This window comes from Nicotiana tabacum, chromosome 21, assembly GCF_000715075.1.
Source record: "Nicotiana tabacum cultivar K326 chromosome 21, ASM71507v2, whole genome shotgun sequence".
In the NCBI taxonomy this organism is placed as follows: domain Eukaryota; kingdom Viridiplantae; phylum Streptophyta; class Magnoliopsida; order Solanales; family Solanaceae; genus Nicotiana; species Nicotiana tabacum.
The window spans coordinates 20989441-20996495 of NC_134100.1; positions in this window are offsets into that span (position 1 = coordinate 20989441).

Here is a 7055-nt window from a genome sequence, read left to right on the forward strand (position 1 = left end):
CTGATGCGAAGCTCAGTAGCTACGATGCCAAGTTTGATAAAATGGGAGGACGCTCAGTTCCTTGGTTAGCAAAAGTGAAGCTGGTGGTGGCTTATTTTGTTGTCATTTCTGTTGTCCGGATTATTCTTAGGGTTGTAATCCGAATATTTTCTTGTGTCAAACCTTCTTATCTTTCCATTTTGTCCTAGCAGTTTGTTTAAATTTTTTCCAGTTTGTGTTAGGATTTTATTCTGGTTTGTTTTGTTTGTTTTGTTTTCTCAAACCATTTCACCGGTAATCTAATGCAAATTCCGGTCTTCTATTATATCCTGTCATCTTTTGTTTAGTCCTTTTGTCATTTTGTTCAGTACTGATTCTAGTGACATGACATGCGCACACAATTTGGGCCTAATCTTAAAAGTTAATCATAAAACCCCGGAAAAGCGATCAGACCATTTAAAGAAAATAAGGACGGTTTGAGATTATTCAGAGCTAGAGTCATGTAGAACTGGGGCAAGTTAAGCACAAAAGAAAAACTGTTAAAAGCAAGATTCGCCAAACTGGCATGAGGGTCGGTCATGATAATGAGAGTGTCACCCAACGGTGTTTTAGAAATGACAAAGGAAAGATAAAATGTTTAACATAATTGTCAAGTCCAGCACCCTCAGAAGAGACTACAAATTTAAATTGTGTTGTTTGCACTTGGCATGTTTTGAAGACAGGAATGACGAAGGCATTTTGTTCTGCTACCTAAACACTTTATCCTTCGTTACCCCTTTTGAACCTTATTTATTTTCTTTCATACCCCTCGTTCGGAATCAGTAGCAACGAAAAAAAATAAAAAAAAAAGAAAGAAAGAAAGAAAGAAAGAAAACAAGAAAATGAAAAAAAAGAAAAAGGGAAGAGGAAAAGAAAAGAAAACTGATTCCTCAAAGAGGATACGTAGGCGCTTCACGACTCGATCATAGTTTTGAAAAATGAAAAAATCAATTAAAATATCTTCAAGCAAGAAATTGGGGCAAAGGTTGCGTTTGATGTAAATAAATCTAATTCCGAAGGTTGTAATTAATAACCCAAAATTAATGCATTTTTTGAGCCTTTAATACCCTTTTTTTCTAGTCCTATCCAAAACCCACATTACGGTCCAAAGAAAGACCTTCTGATCAGTCTTTAAAAGATGCCAAGTCAGACAAATGAAGAGTCTTACCGGCGGACATAACATTCTGTTCCATAGCAGAAAGGACTCTAATCCCCAACAGAAAGAGTCGTACCGGCAACACACCAAATCCCCAGCTGGAAAGTGATACAAATGAGAGAGTCTTATCGGTGAAAACCTTCACAGGCACCATAAGGCGATGAAAGCTGAGAGAAAAACCAAAAATGAGAGAGACTTGATAATGAAAACCCTTCGGGCACTACAAGTCGAATAGGATTAAGAATCAGATGGGGAATTGCCAATTGAAGATCTTGAAAGATGATTGGCGGTAGAGGATAGGCCACATGTGCATGTCATGACCATTAGAGTCGGTATCTGCATTTGATAGGTTTTTATTTATAGTTTCTTTTGTTAAAGAGTCATTTTTCTTTGTCTTTTTATTCTGTTCCCTTTTATCTTTTTCCTTTCAAAGAAAAATCCCCAATAGAGTCTGTTTGGTCAGAACAAGTGTGAATTGACTTCAAAATATGCCATCAACTTTCCAAATATGCAAGATGAGATCTGACTAGTACATCCAAGTGGTATAGTCAGCAAGGAACAAGCGCGGGGCCAGTGTCAAAAAGATATCCCCAGCAAAATTGACAAAAATATTGACAAATGTCAAGAGGGATACCCTTGCCAAAATCAAAGGTTATAAACCTCAAGGCCAAAGCCCGTAGGCAAATCAAGGAGAGCAATGAGCATGATTTGGTAAATTCAAACTAGACTAAAAGGTCGGGGAAATGCCAGTTTCCGAGCTATGTCGCAAAAGAAGAGGGATATCCCCAGCAGGAAGGGATTATCCCCAGCACATAATATCATCCCCAACAAGCTGTGGAGCGCAGAGCAAGGAAGGAGAAAGGGAAAATCATCCCAGTGGGAGTATCACAACCAACCACCATGTTTTAAACTAACAAATTTTGTCTGATTTGAAACAGGTAAGGGAAATGGCATTGATGCCAGAAATGCATGCACATGGATATTATCAAACTGGGGCAGAAAATTTTCCTTCTATTTAGAAAATTTTCTGGAAGTCAGGTATCTATTCGGGGAAGAATAAAAGATAACGCCAGTCTCGAGGGAAGTGGTCTTAGAGCCAGTGTTGTCCCCAACATAATAAGTTTCAATGGAGGAAGTTGTTCCCCAGCAAGGGGATGAAACTTGTGCTCAGAAAAAGCGAAAGGCCTGTATCATTCCCGACAGCCTTCCGAAAAGTGAAGCACTAGTTCCGAAGGAGTCAGAATTCCCCAGCAGAGTCGCCAGAGCTGTCACACCTCCTTTTTCCGCACCCGCGAGGGTGCAAGGGAGTTTTTTCCAATTAAAGGACAATCGAAACAGGATTGGTTTATTTATTTCAGAGTCGCCACTTGGGAGATTTAGGGTGTCCCAAGTCACCAATTTTAATCCCGAATCGAGGAAAAGAATGACTTCGTATTACAGTCTGCCTACCAGAAATCCGGATAAGGTATTCTGTTAACCCGGGAGAAGGTGTTAGGCATTCCCGAGTTCCGTGGTTCTAGCACGGTCGCTCAACTGTCATATTCGGCTTATTTATCTGATTTTATACAAATGTGAACTTATGTGCAAATTTTATCTTTTAACCGCTTTCATAATTATTATTATTAAGAATGTGAACATCACTTAAAACATGTCTTTGGTCTGCGTCACATGAAAGGCATCCACAATCCGGAACATAGTTTATTCGACGTTTTGGGATTTTGGATTTGGGTCGCATGAAATGCACACCCGAGTTTAAGAAGATAGATTATTAAAGGCGAGCCTAAAACAACTAGCATCTTGTTATTTTGGGGAAGGTCGTAAAAATTCGCTAAACGACACATCTCGAATCCGTCGAGATTTGGATTTGGGTCACATAAATGTGCACCCGAATTTAAGAAGGTAAGATTATTAAATACGCGCTTAAAGAGGCTATCGCGTTATTATTCCGGGAGGGTCGTGAGATTTGCTAAACGACCCACCTTGGAAACTGAATGCTTCGATATATACATTTAACGAGGGCCCCGCAGCTTGTGCATTTATTTTTATTTGTCGAGGCTCATCTCGTCCTTATTTTAAAAGAATATCCTATAGCAACTACGTTTCTTGTCGCGTTTGTCTCGACTAATTGAAAACAGAGATAGTCCTAGTTAATTACATGCTTGCAGGTTATTTATAGTAGGATTCAAAATGCTTTTACAGAATAAGAAAACGTGACTATGCACACGGACAGCTGATCGAATATTATGGGCCCAAATCCAGCTCATGCGGGATGGGCCAGACCTAGGCCACTGTTTATCCGATGCGGGCCTGCTTGGTCTGTTTCGACCTGGGCTCGACCTTCATGAGGTTGAGGAACGCAGACTTGTGCTATTTGTTATAAGGGTGTGGTTCGACAATTATAATGAGGTAGTTTATCAAAGGGAAATGAAATTAACTAACATGGATAGTTTTATTCTTTGACATGCATTTAAGGACATGCTAATTACAAAAACACAACTAATTTCCAAGATGTAGCCTATTATACTGCCAATCCTCTTGTCTGTCAACCTACCCACCATATGATATTATATTATCCTACATTTACATTCACTATATGAAAGGACCAACTCCAATATCCAAGCAAGATTGTAAACCATTACACACTACATGATACTCGATATAACAACTACATGTGGACATAGACGTCTTCAAATCTTCTCTTTCGTATTCATGCTCAACTTTCAAGTTACATGGACAGTATTAGTCGTGTGCCTGGTATAGAGAAACAAAAGAAGAAGGATAATGATCAACTGAGTGGTACACAGCAAGCACAGCAGCAGCAGATAAACAGCAAAACACAGCAACAACCAAACAGCCACAATGATGAAGCTCAACAAGTGATCGAGCAATGAACAAACAACCCCAGAAAACAAAGTAGAGAGACAGCAGGAAGCCCAAGATATCGAATGTAACAACAACAGAAATCTAATAACCACAAAAGCTCGGCAAACAACCAACAGCAAACAACAAAGACAGCTTGACCACCTTGAACTCTTACACAGTTTTCAGACAATACTCATTCACAATATTTTGAAATTTGTTTCTATTTTTCCTTTTCAGTTTTCTTACTCACCAAATCTCTCTGAAGACTAAAGAATGTCCAGCCCCTTTTATGTTCTGAAACAACTCTATTTATAGGCAGAAATGGCAAGCACTCAGCTGCCTTGAGCCCCTCTCCTCTTTCCTGCCCATAACTTCCTTTCTAAACTAATCAAAATATTCCCCATACCCATCCATTCGACAGGCTTTTAGCCTATATTTTCTGCCCAACAACATGGGCACCCCTTTTTTATTCAATCAGCCTCAGTCCACAAAGTTTGGCTCCCCACTATTACCTTATTTTAATCCTAATCTAGTACCCTATTTGTCAGCTCATTTAAACTAATCATTTCTGTTCTTTTTAACACCCAAATTACCCCTATTAATCCCTGGTTATTACTGTCTTGACCCTCTGCAACAATGGGTCATTTTGAACTTCTGAAAGTTTAAAATCGAAGCTGCCCTAGACTGAATCTTTCAGTTGTTTTGTAATACAGTTATAGGCTAATTTCAGGCAATGTCGAGCATCCAACTAATCACAAACAGGTTTGTTCACTTACATGAAGTTGTATGAATTAGAATATTTGAATATTCAGTCGTAGGAAACTAATCGACGACGTTTATCGAGTCGACTATACTAATTATAACAGGTAATAATCAGTCGATTAAATAAACAACACGAACAGGGTCCCAAAGGGCTTCAGACAAACTTGTACGACATTGGGAGGCTATATGAGTTATCTATGCGACGACTAATCTAATCGAGCATGTATATCACAGAACGTATTCAAATATACATAGAAAACAATCGGCCAAATAAAAGGCCTCACAAAGATGGAAGAAATTGGAATGAAAATACCAGAAATACCAAAAAATCACAACAAAACATGCTAACAAACTTAATCAATATTCGAACAAAACTAAAAAGAAAAGGGAAAACTTACTGAAAATGTTTAGCAAAAGCCGACCCAGGCCTGACTTAGGTTTGACCATTTGAGGCCGAACAAGCTTTAATCGGGGTGTTCTCAACCGAGAACACCTTGATAAAAGTCTATTAGACCCCAAACCCCTTATGAAGCCGGTCGGATTCCAAGGTTCTTTGTGTCCTAGGGTTCGAATTTTTAGATTTGGTTTTTTTAGGATTTGTGGGTATATTCGGACTAAACCAGGCTTGGTTTGTTCACTAGGGTAGTCAGGGGATTGTCCAGTATGGATCTGGGGTGGTTTGGTATAGATCGAGTCTTGTCTCGAATCTTCGAATGAAGATTCGAGAAGGTGGGGGAGGATTCGAGGCTAAGGGGTAACAGATTTGGGTTCGGGGTGGTGAGATGCATCAAGGGTGTTAAGGGGGTGGTCAACGGCGTCCTTGCTGCCGGCTTTAATGGCGAGGGAAAAGGGGGCGGCGTTAGGGTTTCATGGGGTTCGGGGTTTGGTGAAGAAGACGAGTGAAGGGGGGTTTGGATAGGGGGCGCGGGGTGTGATGGAGGGCTTGTATACGGAGTAGGGTGGATCTGGGCCGTTAGATCAGATGATCTCAACGGCTTGAATCCGATGGTGAGGGGTGAGATGGGGTCGTTTGGTATTAAAACGAGGTCGTTTGGTTTAAGTGAGGGGTTGGGTTGAACCGGTTACTAGGTCGGGTTTGGGAACGGGTTGCTAAAGGGGGTCCTGGGCCGTTGGATTGGCCTGGACGGACGGCTCAGATCAAACGGCTCATACGGCGCCGTTTTGGGGTCGTGCCTGGGCAGGCCTGGTTTGGGCTGGGTCTTGCATTGGCTTTGGGCCTAATTTTGGGGTCCAAACCAATTTTCCTTTCCCTTTTTAATTCAACAAATTAAACAAAAATTCCTAAAAACAATGAAAAAATTAAAATAAACTTACACACATATTGGGTAACTACAACAATTAACACACACATATTAGAATTTTAAAAATGGTTAAATCACAGCCTAGAGTAAAAGCTGCATATTTTTGTGAATTTTCTTTTAAAAACCGAATTACGGCCCGATTACACACGGCATACTTATTTTGTATTTTTGTTTGATAAGATACAATGAAAAATGGATAGAAACACAAAGGACTACCAGCACATGTCACGTAAAAATTGAAAATTTGTACGGCGAGGCCATTTGCAATTATTTTGATTTCTTTTGGAGTGATTGTTCGTGAAGCAAAAATCATGTGCTTACACACATTTTCATTACTTGATTGCATTGGTGAGGATTGAGAGTAAAAGCATGAAGTGTGATGCCGTGTACTTATTGCCTGTTTATTTTGATTTCTTGTCACTTCGGATCAAGTTCCTTAATTGCCCTATTCCACTGCTACTGTGATTCATTATGTTAATGTTTCCCCCATAGCATGTTACACTTTCCCCGTTACTTTTGAATTGCTTTTATTATTGTTATTCTGCTAGATACTGTTTAGGTGTAGGTTGTTTGGTTGTGGTGTCCTAGCCTCGTCACTACTTTGCCGAGGTTAGGCTCGATACTTACCAGCACATGGGGTCGGTTGTGCTGATACTACACTCTGCACTCTTTTGTGCAGATCCCGGTACTCGAGCATACAGACCTTAGCTAGGGGTTGCTGCCTTTAGTCCACCAAGAGACTCGATGTAGTCTTGCAGGCATCCGCAAGCCTTGGCGTCCCCTCCCTATCTAGTTTCCATATATTCTTTACTATTTCAGAGACAAACATGTACTTTCTTGTTCAGACTTTATTTGTAGTTTTTGTAGACAGCCCATGAGATTGTGACACAAGTTATGGGTAATTTATGTCATGGATTGTACTGTTATTAGCTAAA